The 20,751-nt window shown below is 50.1% G+C and overlaps 1 pseudogene; it reads right to left on the reverse strand.

Annotated features, from left to right (window-relative positions):
• Nucleotides 1-20,166: 20,166 nt before the first annotated feature.
• LOC119094634 (uncharacterized) lies at nt 20,167-20,285 on the reverse strand (annotated as a pseudogene).
• Nucleotides 20,286-20,751: the final 466 nt, after the last annotated feature.

Here is a 20,751-nt window from a genome sequence, read left to right on the forward strand (position 1 = left end):
GTGCAGGGCCCCCAAACAATTCAGAGTGCCTAAGCAGGTTAACAGATGGATCCTGACAGGTGCGTGGGGCCTTTCGTTCAAATATGAAATACCCACGACATGGGACCCCGAATGATCGAATGCGCCAGAGCATGCTAGCAGATAGGGCCCCCGTCAAGAGCGCAGGGCCCTCCATTCAAATCGAAGGTACTCAAGACCAGACGCAGAGGTTCCCTAACAATCGAATGTGCCCGAGCAGCTTATCAGAAGGGGCCGCAACAAGAGCATAGAGCGTAGGTCCCTGCATTGAAGTAAGAGTGCCCAAAGCCCAGTGCGGAAGGCCCCCGAAAGATGGAGTATACCCGAGCAGGTTATCAGATGGCCTCGATAGGAACGCAAGGCCCTAAATTCAAACGCCAAGACTCAATGTGCAGGGCTCCCGGACAATCCACTTTGGCCGAAGAGGTTAACAGATGGGACCCCAGACAAGTGCGTAGGGCCTCCATTCAAATGGGGCTTCCCCAGGACCCAATGAAGAGGGCCCCCGAAAGATCGAGTTTGTCCGCGCAGGCTATTAGATGGCCTTGACAAGAGCGTGGGTCCCTACATTAAAATACCCAATGTGCCGGGCCCCTAAACAATCCAGTGTAACGGAGCAGGTTAACAGATGGGGCCCCGACAAGTGTGCAGGGCCCTCCATTCAAATGGAAAGTACCCTGGACCAAGTTTCGAGGGCCCCGACCGACAGAGTGTGCATAAGCAGGTTAGTAAATGAGCCCCCGACGAGAGCGTAGGGCCCGAAGCAAGTGACATAAAATTGGAAGCGCCCTAAACCAGTGCAGAGGGCCCATAAGCATATCGCAAGTGTGTTGTTAGGTGAACCGAAACCAACGTAAAGGGCCCCCGAGCGACCGAGAATACCCGGGCAAGTTAACATGGGGGTTCCCTGCTATAGCCCGCAGAGCCTTTCTGGCGACTGAAAAGAATCCGTGGAAGGCCTCTGATTGACAAGAGCACCCCGGCACGCCGGCAGGAAGAGCACAGCAACAGTGCAGGGCCCTCCGAGCGAACGCAAGGCAGCCAGGGATAACGTGCAAGGCTCCTTAACGATCGAAATGTCCCCGCAGGTGGGCATATAGGTCCCCGGAAACAGGATAGGACCCTGGACAGCATGATACAACTTATAAGTTCCTATTAACAACCTTTTGCATCAGTGAATATTTTTTTCTCTTTTCTCGTAGGTCATTCACTTTCGTTTGCAACTGTTCTCGGTGGCGTGGGAATCCAAAGAAATCGTGTTGTGTTTTGTGTTTAAAAAACTGCATCTGTTCGGTCACCTATGGGCCACTTCGGAGCCTATGGGCCACTTCGGGGTACCACGGGGGGCTGTGGGCCCCGTGACCGCCCTCTCTGGATCCGCCCATGACTCAATCAGTGGTGGAGGTAGGGCGGGGGGAGACACAGCGGCCACGTGCCAACAATTAAAGGGCCAGGCGGAGATCACAATGCCGCTGACTTGCATTGGTGCAGAAATGTGGCATGCACTATCATAAAGATACCGGTAGAATTGCGTTTTCTGTTTCAGTTGCATCTTGCGACGCATACAACTAAAACGAAGAACACCAAGCCACCCTAAACAAAGTGGTTGAAGTCCGATTACATTTGTTTCGAGGCAGGCTCTTCTAAGCGACGTGGTTCACATCACATCCGGACAACTCGTAGATACCGGCTAGGCTTCGGCCCCGGCCAAATACAAGGAGTGTATGTCCAGAGCCGACGATATTGACGGTAATGTCGAATGCCCGCGTGAGTTTTCAACATGACCGGTACTTGACCGTATAATGAAATTGACAATGGCTGTACTTTGCGTAGCATGAACATCTCATAACTTTGCTTACATGTCTATGAACTGCTCCAGCAAAGCCGACGCAAGCGTGCAAAGTGGGCCCAGACGACAGTCAGACGCCGCCCCGGAAATCGAACCCGCCACCCACCCGCTACGAGGCACTAGCACCATCGCGCGGCGCTACGCATCCTCGCGCAGCCAGGTGTCGAGATAACTATCCAAAGAAAATCTACGCCACCGATGCCCACTGCGGATTGGAGGTGCCGCCCCGCCGGCGGTTCAAATTGGCGGGATGTGATTTGCGGAGAGCTTGGGAAGGCCGCTAGTTATTGGCTTATGCGAGTTGCATCGGGCCCAGTACTAGTTCTGGCTGTTGATTGGCGGAGAACGCGTGCGGTTGGTGGCTTGTGTTTGGCGGAGAGGCGGCCTGGAATTTGCCATCGAAGCGTCTGCAGCCGGCGCCAGCACCATGCTGTCGATCTGAATACACTTGCATGGCATGTTGAAGCTGATGATCTTGTCCATATCGCCGTCCACGATTTGTAGATCTTTGAGTGTTTACCCGGGATTATTGTATGAGGACCACTGTACCATTGCCATAAGAAAATGACGTCCGGTACAGTGCACCATCTCATTTAAAGGCTATATCGTTAAAAGAGAAGAGCCGACGAGGTTCCAAGAAATGATAGGAGGTGTCAGTTGACGCAGCGCGAGACCTGTCTACTCCAATCCGGATCCCGCGCATTGGGTTTTCTCGTGAGATCATCCGGGATTCCGGTCTTACGACGTTCTTTACACAAATTACGACATGGAATAAACCAGCAATGCAGGCATCTGTATAATTAACATGGCTTAAGTCCCGTTGCTTTCAGCACGGATATCCAGGAACGTGTGCAATGACTAATCATTTTAAGTGGCCACAGATTCCCATCAGAGCTCTAGTTTTGCTAAATTTGTTGAGGAAAACGGTGAGCACAGGATTGACCAGCCTGGAGAACGGTAAACATTATGAGGTCTGAATGTATTAAATGAATGCAGTCGAGTCTAGGTCTGTGTCTAAATGCCCATTCCTTCCATTTTCACAATGCATGCCCATTCTCTCCTTATGTGGGTACTTCAGATACATTTATAAGAGTATATTTAGTTGCCTACGCTTTTGTGTTTTCCTGTGGTATCTGAGGGCTGAGTGGCAAAAGGGAGTCAGAAATTGGAAATATGCTCGAAGATATTGCATCGTCCAAGATACTTCAAGGAGGCCTGCATTCCGCGGGATTTTCATCAGCATGACGTGCTATTTTGTACGGATCCACGTCTTTACGGCAGAGTAATGTGGAAGTGGGAGAAGGAGAAGGGGGCGGGCGCAAGCTCGTTAACTCAGCTGAGATTTGTCCGCAGGTCGAGAAGTCGAGGCCCTCAATAAAGTGGGACCTTAAGCCCCTGGACCACGCGGCGATCTTATGACCATTGGACGGCTCTGTTGACGTCCAAACTACTTACAAAAAAGAATGCATAGAAAAAATGGAAGAAGCAAACGCAGAATATTTGGAGAAGCTTCACTGCACTTCCATCGCTTTCATTCAATACATCCTCGACAATGTAGGTTTTAGTGGCCTCAGCTTTCCAGCTCCAAAACATTGTTTCTCGTTGTTCTTGAAAGCTAGCTGTTGAGCTGGAGCAAATACAAATATATATGCAAAATTATATTACAAAGATATTTCTCGTCACCTCTGATATTTGGTAACATGAAGCATTTCTGCCAGAACATCAATAGCTGGACCATTTCAGTCTGCACTATTTCTAACGCCGCTGACAGCGGTTGCTAGGATACGCATGCACGAAAAAATATGTCGCTTGGGTGGGGGGGGGGGTCAATTTGCCCCCCCCCCCCCAGAGATTTCGGGAACTAAGAAAGCCGGACACACCAAATTGACACGTGTTGACCTGTACGTGAACTCACTTAGGTCAAATTTTGGGGCTCCTAGCTCATGACCTTCCGGCTAAATAAGGTTAAAAATGCTCAAATTCCAGGCTGGTCTTCAAGGGATCCTCAAAACCCTGATAATTGCTTCTAAGTTTAAGGCCACATGCTCATTTAAGGCAAGTGAACTTGTTTGAGCTTTTGAAGGTCATGTTGACCAAAATCACAGAAGACTGCCCTGAGTTTTGCATTTGAATAAGCGACAAAGATTATGCTAGGCAGCACACTCCTAAAAGCAAATTGTTGACCTGTGTCATTTCAGGTCAATGACCTATTATGACCTCTAAGAATTCCATGGAATATGTATAATGCTGTTTCTGCTATCCATAAATTCGAAATGAGCACAAGAAACTATCTTCTAAAACAGGCCTTGGAGTAATAAAGCAGATTGCTTTTAACCGTGGTCTGACCTTCATACCTGACCCCAGGTCAGCGTTATTTGCTCACCCAATATTTTGGTTGCCTAAGAAAGCATCTCAGACATGTATGGCTTCGTGTAACACTCCGTTGTTGCATCAGATTGAACGATTCCCTAGAAATTGACTTCGCTGAAACCATGGCCTGAATGTGACCTGTCATAGGTCTGTGACCTTACAGGATGCGTCTAAATTTTTCATACTAAACGACCCGTAATTTAATTGTCTACAGCTATGCAAAATTTGGCGGGGCCACGCCGCGCCGTTAGGAAACCATTGTGGAAAAACCTTCGGGGGGGGGGGTTCAATTTGACCCCGCCACCCAAGCGCGTGTTAGGGTTGCAAACTACATCAGGGTGTTGGCCGATTCAATCTCTCTACACAACCCTTTTTTATTGCATTTTCACACATGTCGTTCACAAATAAGCCCAGGCTAAGTGATTGCATGACGGCCTTTTCGCCGCGACGACGGCAGGTTAGTCTTCCGGCCCCCAGCGTACATTCTGGGCGTTTAAGGTCAAAATGGCCGTTCTCACAGCTCGCTTTCGACTTTGTTCATGTCGCCGGCCTTCCAACAAATGACCAGCGTTCTGGCGTGCCATCAGGCTGTCCGGCTGTGGACCGGCGGACGGGTCGTCCGTAAGCGCAATCTCGACTGCGCTTGGGCACGCGGGTCGACGGCGTGCTGTGTGCGACGGTCGCTGTGTTCGCAGTGCGCGTACAGGCGTGGATTTTGTTTTCCAACATTCACAATCGGCGTAGTCACGCTTTAAGTCGTCTCGCGAGTTTGTGCAACGCACCGTTGCGCTGCGAATTGCAGGACTAATTGCAAGATGCCAAGTTTTAAAAATCGGCGCCGTGTACGCAAGCTGCTGACGTCAAAACTGTTCGTGATTTGGCGTTGAAAACTAGATTAGCGTGTTGGCTCACCCATTCTCTCTCTATACAACACTGTTGTTGATCACATTTTGACACGTTATGCGTGGCGGTTGCTTTGGTCGCAAACGTCCTGGAGCTCGATAGTATCTAGCTTTCGACTTTGTTCACTTCGCCGGGGGTCCCTTTAAAGTGACAGCTCTCTGGCATGCCAGAATATTCCAGAACATCCCAACAGGTGTTCCGGCAGTGACGCGACAGCGGCCGTGACAGCACGCCTCCCAGACTACCCACGATTTAGTGTCGAAAACTACATGAGCGTGTTGGCCAATTCATTCTCTCTCTATACCAGCCTTTTGTTCATCGCGCTTTTACATATGTTGCTCGCAAATGAGTCTAGACTAATTGCCTGCATGGCGGCTTTTTACACCGCGACCGGCGCCGTCCGGTGTCTTGGCCGACGCCGGAGGTTGCTTCAAGGATAAACGGCCATCTAATCACACGGAGGCACTGGAGAGTGGCATGCATTGATCAGAAATCGATCACGCAATGACCTTGCATGAATCGTCATGTCGCTCGTGCTGTGCGTAACGCATGCACGAGCCAGCAAGATAGATTTGGCCGCTACCGGCCCTTTTCATATTTTGCGCCACATCTCGGCAACCAGGGCGCCTAAAACCGTGATAATGGATAGCTTTTATTCAGGATCACGTATTTTGCTCTTTTCCATAGCTATACACGTTTTGTGCTATATCTCTGCACCCAGGGCACGGGACGCACTCGGGAGTAGCATGCACTAATGGGGTACTGAATGTGGTTTAGATTATAGCGTCACGTGTGCGCGAGCCAGGAGAGTTGATTCGGCCGCGAACGACCGTTTCTCACTGTTCGATACAATATAATGCCGTTTAATACAACGGCAGTGCGTGTTGCCATCATTCAAAAAGCTGACAGTTGATGGAAGGGGTAAAACTCAGCGGTCACGTCCCATGATCAATCACCGGTCCCATGGAATAGGTTTGCATTTGTTGCGGAGAACGCAGGCGAAGTGAGCTCCCTCGTGCCGGCAGCCACCAGCACCGCGCGGCCTGCGGCCGAGCCTTTTGCGTTTCACACCATATCTCGGCATCTAGGGCACCTAGAACTGTGATTTAAACTGCAAATAACAGATCATTCAAACTTATACGTGTTCTAACAGCGTAGCAAAGCAAACGTACAAACACTTGTACTATCTAACATTCGAAGAACACTACTGACGAATATGCACAGTGCATTGCTTGGCGGGCACATATAAGCAGGGGGAGCCATCAAAACGTCCAGGATCGCATCGTCCAGTGTTCATATCGTCCAGGATCGCAGCATCCAGTGTTCATAAAGTCCAGAAAACGTCCAATTCCGTGTCCATTGGGGGAATTCAAATGGACCATGGGCGCAAAGTCCAGAGTCGCAAAGTCCACAGTCGTGTAGTCCGGCGTTTAAAACGTCCAGTATCCATGGCCACCAGGCTAGTTTGGAGTCCTGCTGTTAGATAACACTACAGAAGCATATTTGAGTCCTGTCGCTACTTCCCTCTTTTGTCAGCAGATGGCACAGTCAACCTGGTATTCCACTGATGATCGCGTGATGCGTAGTCAAGCATGGTTACTATAAATTATGTAGACGTCTGTCGGCCGTGTCCGGCCTGGGTGCGGCCGCGCCCAGGGGTTTACCGGTGGACCGGGCGCAGATGCGCCGGGCGGCGGCGCGGCCGGAGGCATGGCGGGCGGCGTGGGCTCGGCGGGGACCGCTGTGCCTGCGGGGTAAGTGGGCTCTTCCGCTTCACCGCTGCTGTCTGAACCCCAAATGCCAGTGTACACGCGAATGCTCAGGGGCCCTTCATATTGGTATCGGGTCCTTTCCACTTGCTTGGAGGACCCCGTGCTGTTGCTGGGGCCCCATATAGGGTAACGCTCCTAGGCACTCGATGCTCAGGAGCCCTCTTCATTGACCTATGGCTCTTTCCCTTTTTGAGCTTATTTACTGAGGACCCTTCACTTGTCAGAGCCCTCTCTGTTAACCTGCCCGGGCACTCTTGATCACACAGGGGCGTTAATTCATGTACACTGATCTTCGGATGGTGTCCTTTGTTCAGGGGATCCTGTACTCCGGCCGGACCCTATATGTTAGCCTGCCGGGGTGCTCCCGATCGTTCAAGGGCCCCACGATATTGGTGTTAGATTCTTCTCGCTTGTTACGAGGACCCTTCACTGTTCACTGGAGCTTCTTTGTTGGCCTGCCACGACAGTTTCGATTGTTCAGGTGCCGTCCTTATTGGTCCCGGGTTTTTCCATATTATAGGAAAGCCTACGCCATTAAAGGGGGCCTAAATCGTAATCATTTTTATTCGGGCTTTTCTCCTCACCGACTGATGACTGAGTTTGCGGCTATGGCAATTACGCCGTTGAATTCGTTATTGTCATTGTCGAACATAATGTTACACGCCGCCGGCGTTGTGCATCTTATTTCCATTGTTTATTGAACTTGTGACGATTATTGTACCCGTACGTTACGTTTTAATATATCTTTCAAGGAAAGGATATTCTGTATTCCCTTGCAACAGACAGGGCAAAAACTCTGCATTAGTCCTCAGTCATCAGCTGATCTCATCAACTACCCGGCTAACCGTGTTTAAGCTAGGAATCAAGCTCGTGCTTGATTTTGATGTTATTTAGCAGCCAATTTAAGTGTATGCTGCCATGTTTCCTTCGAAATGTTTAGCCTTAAAATGACAGAATCCACCATGATGGGACAAAGATGAACAAGCTCCATGTATCTGCATACAAAGCACGTCTAGTTTTCTAGGGCTGTGCGCAGAAAGCTAGGTTCCCGTATGCGAGCTGCATGCATAAGAATATAAAAATTATGGGCCGGAATACGAGGATTTTTGGTGGATACAGCAATGAAGTCTAAGGAGCTTATAAAGTAAAGCACTTCTCCAGTTGTCTAGCATTTTTGAAGTGTGCGTGTGTGGAAATTTAGCTACCGTGAAGTTTACTGCTTCCGATCACTCCGATATGGTGTCCTGTTGGTTCTGGCCAGTGCTTTTGACCGAATCGCACATAGCGTTTAATAATGATGCATATATATATATATATATATATATATATATATATATATATATATATATATATATATGTATATGCCTTTCTGACGACAGACACAGGAAGCTCGCAAAACTTGCGCGGTATATGACTGGTGACTGACTCTTCTATATCTTTGGCTCTTCGTTTCATTTCGGCACCCTAACCACTTCAAATCAGAGCATAGAACACGTGTATGCAAACCAATACTAAACTTTTCACTGGACAGCACTCACTGCCGTTTTGACTTGGCAACAACAAACAATCCTTTAGCCATGCAGAATGTCATTAGCACCACACACTGTGAATAACATAATTAACACAGCAAATCACAACACTGCATGCCAACCACACAATACCCGCGCCATTCATTAGTGTCTTGTTCCTTGTCTAAGTGATTTAACTGTGATGCTGCTCCAAAGAGATAATTCAGTAGTTTGATTAATTTATTTGTTTAGAAGTCGTTTGTGGTCATGCATGAGTAATGCATCCAGAATGTTGAGTTTCACTTTTTTGAGTGTAATGATAAAATTGCAGTAATTTTTTAAGCGCTCGGCGCGCGAGGAGAGTATTGTGGTCGGGCTGCACGTGATTCCTTGGTGCCCCCCCCCCCCGTGAGGTGCCGCCTGCCACGTCGAAACAAAAATGTTGTAGTTACACCATAGTAGCATACGGAACCTTGCAGCAACACCTAGCAGCAGTCAACTAACGGGTGGAAGTGACCACGTATCGAAATCGGTACTTTCCAACGCCTCGAACGAATTGGAACACGAATGAAACGCGCATGAAACTAATTGGACCGGTTTGGAACCGGGCATACAGCTGGACCTCGGTAGCGGAGGATGCTGGTTCAAGTCCGGCTGTAGGAGTTTTTCACATGCGGGCGAGTTGATCGACGCGGCAAAGGAAATAAACGATCCTGAAGGCAACCATGTTTTTTCGTGTACTTGACAAGAGATTTGCGCCATGGATGTTGGATACTTAAACGGTTTTGTTGTGAGCGCTGTTGATATCTCCCACCTTTCCGGTGCCCAAACAGTCCGAACAAGCGGCGGCTGTCTGGGAAGGCGTTGCAGCATCCTGGCGAGTCCGATGCGAATACCGTAGCACGGGGTATTATGATAGAGACGTGTTCCTGTTCCCTCCCATTAAGGATTCAGTTTTATGGTGAATGACAGTATCTTGACCTCAAGTACCCTACATCATCATCATTATCGTAGAACCCACAGCATCCTCAGCATCTGCCTGCGGCCCCGGTAAGCATTGCGATGAGTAAGGCTGGATTGCACTGCAATGGATAAAGTCGTGGTCGCTGTGACAGCTGACCTTTCTTGCGGATTGCCAGCGCCTCAAGTTATATATCATTGTTGCTAAATGTGAATGTGGAAAATAATTATGAACGAACGTGACGACAGATCGCCAAGCTGAAGGCGCCAGGGACCAGGACGCACAGCCGTACTTGGAGCGTTCGAGGTTACTCGGAAACATGAAAAAGACGCCAAGTCAAAGCGATGCGACATAAGAAGCGCGGGCCGCTTCTCTGCACGGTAAGAGGGTAATCTATATGGCACACCACTTCCAAAATTCATTAAATGTCGGGTGAATGCAGTTACATTGGCAGTGCGCATGTGCCTGTGCCTCGGCGCATGTGTACTGTGCCTCGGCGCATGTGTACTGTGCCTCGGCGCATGTGTGCTGTGCCTCGGCGCATGTGTGCTGTGCCTCGGCGCATGTGTGCTGTGTCTCGGCGCATGTGTGCTGTGTCTCGGCGCATGTGTACTGTGTCTCGGCGCATGTGTACTGTGCCTCGGCGCATGTGTGCTGTGTCTCGGCGCATGTGCCTGTGCCTCGGCGCATGTGTACTGTGCCTCGGCGCATGTGTACTGTGCCTCGGCGCATGTGTACTGTGCCTCGGCGCATGTGCCTGTGCCTCGGGCGCATGTGCCTGGGCCTCGGCGCATGTGCCTGGGCCTCGGCGCATGTGCCTGGGCCTCGGCACATGTGCCTGGGCCTCGGCGCATGTGCCTGTGCCTCGGCGCATGTGTACCGTGCCTCGGCGCATGCCGGGAGGCCAGTTCGCCCGGCGTTGCCGGACCGGGGGCCACGCCGGCGTGGAGGTCATGCGGAGGTGCAGACCACTCCGTCTGATAACGCGCACCGGCGCTGCCGTCGCGTGGCGTGGTTGCGCGTGCTCGGTCCATTGCTCGACTGTCGGCATCGGTGATGTCTCTGACGCACGCTGTGCTGTTCACAGGTCGTTCATCTCCGCTGGAGCTCCCGCTCTGCTACCGTCCCGGTCACAGGACGGTGGCAGTGACGCTTGGTGGAGGCGCTTTGTCTGCGCCTGCTCCAGGAATACCCGGGACCGCGGTGACCCGCCGCCAACCAGCCTCTCCAGGTGTCGCGCCGGCGCCTTATCCTGGCGGCGTACGACCGGGTGCGGGGGAGGCTCCACAACAGTCGAGCGCTGCTGGAGGGTACCGGCATCCAGTTGCATCCTCTCAATGAGAGCATGCTCGGCAAGCGTTGAGTACCTGGCGCGAGAGAGCGTGTTTTTCAAGTGATATCAGCTCGCGTCCTCCTGACAACGCCAGTGACTGTGCCAATACCCGCTGTCTTGCCACCTGAGAGTGACTGATTAGTTGATGCTCTGTCGTTTGTCGAAGGCACAAAGGCCTGCACGCATCCAGACGCCTCTCATATGAGCAGCTGACGGGATGTTCGTCGTCTTTCGTTCAAGGACCGGACGCGTCTGGACGAGGTCCGCACGCTGCTGCAGGGCCGGGACCTGCCTGCTGAGCGACCCTGGCGGCAGGACACCTACCCGCAGCAGCGACGCGTCCGGTCACGCCTCCCCCACGCCAGCACCCGACCGTGCAGCTGCCGGGCCAGCCGACACCGTTGGCGAGGCGTCGGTGCGCCGGCTGGCCAGCGCGCCAGCGCCAGCGGTGGTGCCGCCGCCGCCGCCGCCTCCTGCCGCGCCGACAGCACCGCCGGCTGTCGTGGTGCTGTCGGACGCGGCCGGCGACCCAGCCGCCCTCTAGCGCCTCCTAGGCGCCGTTGCCGACCCAGCCGCCATCGCCAGCACCGCCGACCGCGGCGCCCGGCCCAGCCGAGGCCGGGGCATGCAGGCAGCGCTTCTGCGGTGGGCGGAGGCGGCGCTCAGAGCGCGCGGAGGGTAGTGTCCTTTTTGTGTTTTTATGAGTGTGGCAAAAGCTTTCGCCAAAAGAAGTTCGTCTTTTTGTTAGCATCACTGCATCCAGCGTGCGATAACGCACAGAAGCATAGTTGAAATGACAATGTTATTGTTACATCAGCAAATGTTGGTAATTAGTGTACTTGACACTAATCGTTCGCTCACGGCATCACACGCCTTTATCGCGCCCGGCAAGTCAACGCCTTCTGTCAACCGTCTGACGGTTACGGTGCGGGTGCCCCTGTATTTCTGTGCCCCTTGAAAGGAAAGTTTTGGACTAACTTCAACTGTTCTTCCAATCGCCCACTTGCATTTGGTGTCTCAAGGAAATAAATGCAATGGTGGTCCGAAAGAAAGGTGTCGCTTGGCCGAAGGGGCCGATGCAGCATTTCGTTAATGGAAAAGCACGGCATCGTAATGACGCGTGCCGCAATGACAACGGATGCTGTTGGTGCCTGCTTCCTTGAACAGGATGCCATTTCCCTGAACGGTCCGATTCGGAATTTTTCCAAAATGAAAGGCACATCGATTGTAATGCCGCTGGATTTTGGTGCCCTTTTAAGTTATGGTTTTGGGCTTTGTAAATGGCCCGCTTTGATTTAGTACCCGTTAGCAATCAAGATGATGTTGCCCCGCAAGGACGGCTTTTGAGCCCCTTGCCCATGGATCCGATCTAGGATTTTATCAGGGCGGAAAGCTCAGCATAGCTACGCCCCTGGAATTAATGTGTCTTTTAGAATAAAGGGCTAGGGTCCTTTCCGGTACTCTCTGCACTTGGGTGCTTCTTGAAAATAAAGGTTGTGTTGTTCAGAAATGAAGGATTTGGTGCTCCCCCGCCGCATGGGCCGGCGCAGAGTTTCGTCGAGACCACGGCACGAACGTCGTGATCCCCTTCGTCTTCGTCGTCGAATTTGGTGTCCCATAAAACTATAGGTTATGTGGTTCCGAAATGAAGGTATTGTTGCCTCTTTGCGACGAGATTTGGTGCCTCTTCAGGGCGTCAAATCCTCCTTGGGCGCAATGGGGAGAGGAACTACCCCATGGCCCTTCCCCCGCTGGACACGTCCCTGCTTTGCGGTGCCTCAGGAAGTGTGTGCCTCTGGAAAATCTAAGATAAAGCTTTTAATTTTGCAAGGGTGAAAGGCATAGACATTGTGATGTCCATGCATTTTGAGCGCTGTTTAAAACCAAAGCTTTGGGAAATTTGAATTGCCCATTTAGATAGATGGCTCTTTAAAACAAAGGCTATGGTGCCGCGAAATGAAAGTTATGGTGCTCCAAATTGACCATGTTGGTGACCCCTAGCCCAAGGGGTCAATCCAGGAGTTCGTCGGGGTAGGAGGTACAACACTGTTGTAGCCCTGCAATTTGGTGCCCTCAGGAAATGAAGGGTTTGGGCCGGCTATGGTGTACCCAGATTTCAGTGCCCATCGAAAATAAATATTTGTGGTCATTTGTGGTGCCCGTGAAATTTGGAGCTTTATGAATATAAAGGTTATGTGGATACGAAATGAAGATTTTGCTGTCCCTTCACCATGATATTGTATTGCCCGCTCACCCCAAGAGACAGGGGGCATAGCCCTATCCAACCCCTACCCCCTACCACTCTGGATCCGCCATTGGTCATGGTCGGTTGACAAGACACACCTCATCGCCTCATCGCCTCAAAGCGTAGCCCGTTGTTTCTTGCTAATTTGTCATCCGGCTCCTCCTGTAAGCCCCATTTATGTCACGTTGGTTTGGATCTGAATATATAGCGTGCTGTGCTTATGACTGCAAAACCAAATTCTATGTTCCGAAAAGTGTTGTTTGTACATGCTATGTAGCTGGCGCCTCTTTCGCACGAGACATGTGTACTAGGCCATAAGTCAACAGATACTCACCAGTGGTTCAGACACGCACGCGAACAGGTACGCACGCTGTGTTGCTACCTACGACCCGCTGCTATAGCCTATTTCGTACTGCGTCGCTCATTCCGATTCAAGAGCATTTGCAATAAGCACCGTTGAAAGTGCCTTCTGCTGCCCTTGCCCCGAGCACACGGTGCTCCTACCCTCTTACCAAGGACGTAGCAAAACAATGAAACAAACTGTGCATATCAAAACTATAGTTATCATATCCATTAAACGTATATATATATATATATATATATATGCTGCTCTTACATTCATTATCGATATATATATATATATATATATATAGTGCTCTTACATTCATTATCGATATATATATATATATATATATATATATATATATATATATATATATGTATATATATCGTGGTTCTATTGCCCTTGCCATATACGAAGTCTGGTTCACTGACTGACTTACGCGGATACGGCCATCGGTTGCTTTGACCGATCAGCTGATCGTTCGCGCCATTTTCATTGGAGCCAGCCTGCCTGTTGTCAAGCGCATGAAGTTCGGCGCGTGGATGAAAATGTTCCAATGGCATTCATAATTTGTCGGACGGGGACGCTTCCCGCTTTGAGTTTCTCAAGCGCCGTAGTTGTCTAGCATCGGACCACAGACAGATCGCGACTTGTCGCGTGTGAGTTGGTTTTCGGAGGTGGGCTCAGTGTGAGATAAAACAAGGAGCAAGTAAATATGGAAGTGAGCAAACATTCTTGCCTCATATGGTTGCATTTGTCGACAAAATAAGGATCATCTTTTCACGAAACATCATAGCCGATATCCAATGCAGCAACAAGATAATGAGTAACGCAGCGAAAGTAGGTACTTACGCATGCGCACGGCATGACACATGGAGAAAGGATATCACTATCAACCACATATTTCTGAGCATTACATGATATGAATTCACATATTTGCACCCTAATTCTGGTGACATATCTTCCGTTATATAACTCCGTTCACAACTAGGCATAATATTACAGAGACAAGAAAAAAGGTGAGAAAAAAACAAGTGCACGGTATGCTGTCATCTTAATTGAGACATGCATCAGAGAAAACCCGCCTCCGCCTGAAATGACGGAAAAATCAAATAAAATGGCAGAACCTGCCGCGACCCTACTGCCTACTGGCCAGGTATCCGCTAAATACCAACCATAGCACGATGCTCTGACATTTGTCTCGGTGTTGCTATATGCGATCGGCTGCTTGTCACCTAACGCCTGCACTATTGCATCTCCCGTTTCAAGAGCATTTGCAGCATGCCGCACACACTGGGTTTGCCGTTAGCGCACTGCGTGTTCTTACATCCGTTATCAAAGACTTAGCATAACGATGAAATGAGCTGAACATATTGAAAACTATTATCACATTCAAATTACATACCCGTATCTATGTCAAATTTCCTTCGATCTTATGCGTTCATTGCTGTTCGTCTTACACGATAACAGCGATCGGTTGCCTTGGTAGAACACGCTATCGTTCGCGCCATTTTCGTTCGCGCCAACCTGTCTGTCGCCAAGCGCGTGCGAACAGTCTTGCGCGTCAATGAAGATGTTCTTGTTCGGACGGGAAAAGTTTCGCGAGCATCGGAACCTTTCGGCGCCAGCCCATGGATAGAGCACACCTTGTTGCGAGAGACTTGGTCTTTTGGGACGGGGTCAGCGTGAGGTCAAGCTAGGAGCAAGCAATTGTGGAAGGAAGCAAGCATTGTCTTTCCTGTTTTGCCCGCTGTGGCTTCAGTTACTAGCAAAACAGTTTGCAAAACATTATTAGCAAAACGTTTAACACTCGCCGTGATAGGCGGTGATTATGGCACGTGTCTTGATAACAAAACATGTTCCTAGCTTTTCTGGCTTCGGAGCAGCGGCAGTTTGTGATGAGCACGCGACGGCGATCTATGGCTGGCTCAGGCGGCGGGCGGCAAAAGAATTGCACTACAGAATGTACTCAGAATTGAACAAGACACACTCCAATTCAAGGTTCGTGACAATGCAAGGCCTGTTCTCGTAAATATAAAATAAAGCTACAAAGTGCGGTTTTCTGTAAAATTCGACCTTTGACCTGTCAAGAACATAAAAATTAGTGCCAATCATGAAATCGTGTTCAGAACAATATACTGCTGTTCTCGGCAAGCTCTATCTATATAAGCTTGGAAACGCCGGGGGGAGGGTCGCATCAACCCTATCTCCCCCATCAGTCCGAGTTATGCAAAAAGGCGAATCAGGGCGATGGTTAAGACATGCAGCGAGCGTAGGTAACTAAACAAACGTACAACGCACATGCAGAAGGGATATTACTATCAGCCACATATTTCCTGAGCGAAATATTACATGAATCCACACTTTTGCACTCCGATCTGTGGGTGCCAAAGCTCTCCTGTTATGTCACTTTGGTCATAATTCAACCAGATATTTTGGGGGCTATACAATCTTTGCAAGAAACAGAAAATTCCACGATATGCTGTCATTTTCACCGAAAGGGTCATTTAAATAACTTGTCACCGTCAATGACGAAAACATATATAATGCATGTGAGCGTTTGGCGTGACAGTATTTTTTGAGACATAATTATTTTTGAAGGTGCATTCGCATTACCCTGCCATGAGGCTGTCGTTTGTGAACGGGGACACGCACGGAAACTGATTTTCGATAACAGATCCGATCGATTTAACCTACAGTGGCCCTTTGTCTTGGGCCGATTCTGGACCATTGCCTGACGCGAAATCTGATGCATGACTTAATCGCATGTCCCGACTGAGCGGCCAGAAGGGTCCACGAGTTTACGAGAGAGGGCTTCTTGGAATGTTAAACGCTAATGCGGTATTGTCAGAACTTTTATTTGGCAATATTTTCCTCTGCTCATTCCGTACGGTCACTTTTTAGACTTACCGGTTCCGAAAAGAGCTTCTCCCAGGGGGTTCTTGGATCCCCGCCCTTCTCTCACCCCCGCCCAACCCCCTTTGACAGCCAGACCCCAATAGAGTTTTCAGCCAAGACTTGAGGCCTCATGTATTCTCTGACGCTGAAGGCCCTCTGACCAGGATGGTTGACCCCGGATCAACGCGGGGCCACTCACCGTTTCAAAAAGGTCCTTAGAGTAGCGGGTTTAATAAATAGCACAGGGGTCCCAGCTCGACACATTTGGGCCCTGGAGACAGCGGGCAGAGGGACTCTGTTCGGTGCTGGTTCCTGACTGGCAGGTCGGAATGACTTGAGATCATGGAGCGTTGGGCGCGTGGTGCCGCGCCGGCGAGTGCAGCCGGGAGGCGATAGGGGATGCGGTGAGTCATTGCCGATGTCCACGTAGATCGGCTGGCCACGACGCCACCGCGGCCTCCGCCTGCGTGGGTGGAGATGACGCGCACCCACCCGGCAGGCTCTACGGCCGTTTATGCGCGCCAGATACCGATGGTGACTGCTGTTGCTGGTCGTGTTGTATAGCCACCATAGCCACGATTATGCAGCAAAAACACCTGCCACTGTTGGGGAAAACACGCGTTAACTTTTATCTGCGCCCCCCCCCCCCTCCTCACACACACACACTCCCTGTGCTTTTAAAAGCTGCCGCATGTTGCAGTCAATTGTTCTTTACCTCAATCCAGACGTCTTTATTTGAAAGACTCGCCAAAGGCTTGCATACAGGCTTAAGATATGCAGAAGTTACTACGACAAGAATGTTAGGTAGATACAGTTTACTAATTAGTACAAAATGAACAAGAGTGATGTGCTCAGATAGTTACTGCCCAGTATACGATAACTGTTCTGTATGTATTGGTTCAGTATTCCCTCTTGGTGTGTTTACATTTAGGGGGCTCAGAGGTTCCAATTATGAGACTGCTTCGTTTCTACGAGACAGATTCTCTCCGGAAGCCAGGTGCGGTCATCTGACGGTGTTTTAATTCTGGATATAACACCCAGCTACCGGGCCCCTTTGTCGACTTTTCCCATCCGGTAGAATGCTGTTGGTATTTATATGTTACAAGTATGTACACTATTAATGCGTGGACTGTTTTAGTGATTTCGTCCTTCCCTGTTGGGGATTTTTATGAAATATGCAGTTTAAACTAAGTAGGCAATTCACCAAATATGGGTAAACCCCACACTGACTGTTGACCACGAGCCACAATCCACGGGTAATCAAAATATTCACTCCACACAAGATTATGTTAGCTAAAAATGACCTACATTCACCAAACGAACTCTAAGTTGATGAGAAATCCCACCATCCAAATCTACATCCGTCTCCCGCCCCAGTTCAAAGAGTTCGCACCAATGGCATATACCTCAGAAATCACTTAAATTGCATTTACACTCGCAGGAAACAGAGCACGCCCGTAAATCGCCATTCAATTACACTATCTTCCATCACGTGGAACAATGCAGAGAGCAACGTGTACCAGCTTCCAACGTTACCAGCTTCCAACATTCCGGTTGCCGAACACTGGCATGCAAGTATAGTGTCTAAAAAAGCAGGTCTGTGATGTAACCACTAGTTGGAGAGCACACAATCCAGGTGGATCGGTGGTGACATTCATTTCGCAGAGAACGGGCTGGATGAATTTCCATTCAGCCCAATTTGGAACAACGTAGACGGAAACGTTTCGCACAAGCTGAATGCCTTTTCTTGTGATGTGTATGTTGTGCTGTTTGTCAAATCTCAGGCCCCGATATCAGAAAAGCGACCACACAATCCGTAACGCATGTTGGGCTTATAACGCGATTTAGAAAGTAAACTACCGGTTGTGTACATCACCCCATCCACCTGCCTTTCCTCATAATCAATAAATCTGTGTTCATTCGCCCCCACCACCGTGCCGCACCGCCCACCCTAATCGGAGCGTAGGGCCGCATGACCCTTCAAGTTCCGTGCCCTCCGCAGGGGACCTCCTTTATACTGACCAAGCGGCTGAAGGCGACCAGCCCCGACAGCCAACAGTTTGCACCTGGAGTGACTAGAACTGACAGCGAATCGGATAACTATTGCTGGAACCAGACCCAGTCATGGAGGCAGGGGCACTCCCCCCCTCCTCCCCCCTCCTCCGTTAGGTACCAAATGGGATCAGGACAGACGATTAGGGGCCAGAATTCAAAACCGGCTGGGCTGTCCGGAGATTGTAACAAGGCCCTGGCATGCACGGAAAATGTTCTCATGGGAGCACTCAAAAGCGGGTGCTGCGGCGTCGAGGGCCCCCGAACATCCCCGAGAAACATTTACTGAGCAGCTGGATAGGGATGGCAGTGTTAAGAAGGATGGGACTCCGAATGCCAAAGAATTTATTACGTTGGTTGGGTTGCTCTGATGCTGAAAGAAGACACCAGGAGTTATGAGGAGGGTCCACGTCGAGACGCTGCCAAGGCCCTGTGTGAGGCAGGAGAACGGAGCGGTGCGGAGCGGTGGGTAGTCCGACCCAATGCACGGCCACCTGTATGCCGTGTAGAAAATGGTCTCGTCGCGAAGATGCGGTCGCCTGTGCCGGTTCGGGAACAACTGTCTGTGGTGATGAAGCTTAGATTTGACACTTGCTCTTTCATTTTCACCATCAGATTTGGCATCAATATGGGCATCAGCAGCACGAATGTTAAAGAATAATGCGTAAAATATGCATTTATTTTATACGGAATACCTCATAATAAAACAAAAACAGATAAACCGACTCCGCCCCGATAAATAGTCGATTGTAATCAAAGACGCTCAGAAAGCGCTGGTTTGCCTTTCTGCGTTATTGAGCTGTTGGTGCTAAATGTGGATGATTTAAATAATTAACAGCTCACGAATTGCAACGTTCAAACATCTTGTTCAATGTTATCAAGGTTCCGTACAGTATCTCGAACAAAACCGTCACGAAATATTAAGCGGACTATGCCGTGATCGAGCTGTCGACGCCAAGCAGCAATATCCGGCTAACAGCGAAAACATCCAGCGGAAGAAAAACGATATCAAAGTATGACATCAAATAACAGAGGGCAGGGAGAACAAAGTAAAATATTTTCAAACAAATTTAAGAGCGTTAAGCATTCCGTTGAAAACGTCAGAGCGAATGCACCAATTTCCAACAGAACATTTTGTAATACACGTCACGCTTGCCTCAGCAAGATGATCCCATGCAACGTTTGTTTATAAGGCATAGTAAACACCTTCAATGTAGGTTCCACGTGGATGCGAGCTTCTTTTCACAGGCGGAGAAGCAAACGATAGCTGCTCGGGCAGACATAGCGCTGAGGGCAGCTCCAGTGGTGAAAGCACGAAAGGAGAGCTTCACCCGCTACTACCAATAACGTGATTGCTATGTGCGCATATTAGTACATTTGTTTACTGTGTGACGCACGATGTAAATCAATTTGAGTTTTCCGTTCTCGCAGAACACTGAAATCGAAGTTGCTGGCGTGCGTGCGTAAGACCAAGCACACGATCCGCAGCGAAGTACATCATTCTGGCTACCATTAAGCGGCGAACGGGGGGGGGGGGGGGGGGGGGGCGCCGGTGCCGAACAGCTGTTTCAAACGACACGATTGGCACCGCCCGGAGCGCGTCCACGCCACGGGGCACGCGCATGGCGTATGCCACAACGGCGCCCGGCATAGCTGGAACTTGACGCCGCTACGGGTACACGTAGTGCGTGCGAACGCAAATAATTATGTGTCTGGCACGTGCAGTTATTGTCACTGCCGCAAGTGCGCCATGATACAGAAAAAACAAAACAAAACTGAAAACGCGTCGGTACGCGGGCGGCGATGACACACCGTGACGTCACACCATGGTACAGCATTGATGGCGCGTCTGGCTTATGTCGCGGTCAGGCGTGTCTCTTGTCGGTCGACGATGATAGCACAGGGCCGAAAAAGTGACAATGGCACCCGGTGCTCCCAGACCGTCACCCATCCAAGTACTAATCGGGCCCGATGCTGCTCAACTTCAGTGATCGAACGGGAACTGGTGTTTTCAGCACGGCATGGTCGTTGCCGAGCGAACGATTTGCCGGTGGCCGCGCGAATGCGCCCGCGATTAGCACATGGCGACCGGCGTGCGCTTCTGGCATGCAGTTGCGAGTTCCCTTTGACAGTCGGAGAAGCGCATTGAAAATCCCGAGCAGAATACAAGCTCGGTGGGAGCCCCTCAGACAATGAATCGGCTCAGACTCCGATGGAAGTTGAACAAGAGGAAGACATAGCCTCGGCAGAGCCGATGGATATCAACTCGGAAGAAGGGCTGGGATCTCTAACGATACCAATGGAGCAAACATTATGATGTTATGTGCTCGTAGTAGTAAAGAGAACGATTTGAAGTGAACAGGCTAGATGACAAGCTGCAAATGCACATAACATATCACGTTGCGATGCATGCTTCTATATCATCTTTCGCATTCGCCTTTCGTACTCATCCTCCCGATGAAAGCTTCTGCCCGAGAGCCGTTCAATGCAAATACACTG

This window comes from Pollicipes pollicipes, unplaced genomic scaffold (genome assembly GCF_011947565.3).
Source record: "Pollicipes pollicipes isolate AB1234 unplaced genomic scaffold, Ppol_2.1 Scaffold_4002;HRSCAF=4701_pilon_pilon_pilon, whole genome shotgun sequence".
Taxonomy (NCBI): domain Eukaryota; kingdom Metazoa; phylum Arthropoda; class Thecostraca; order Pollicipedomorpha; family Pollicipedidae; genus Pollicipes; species Pollicipes pollicipes.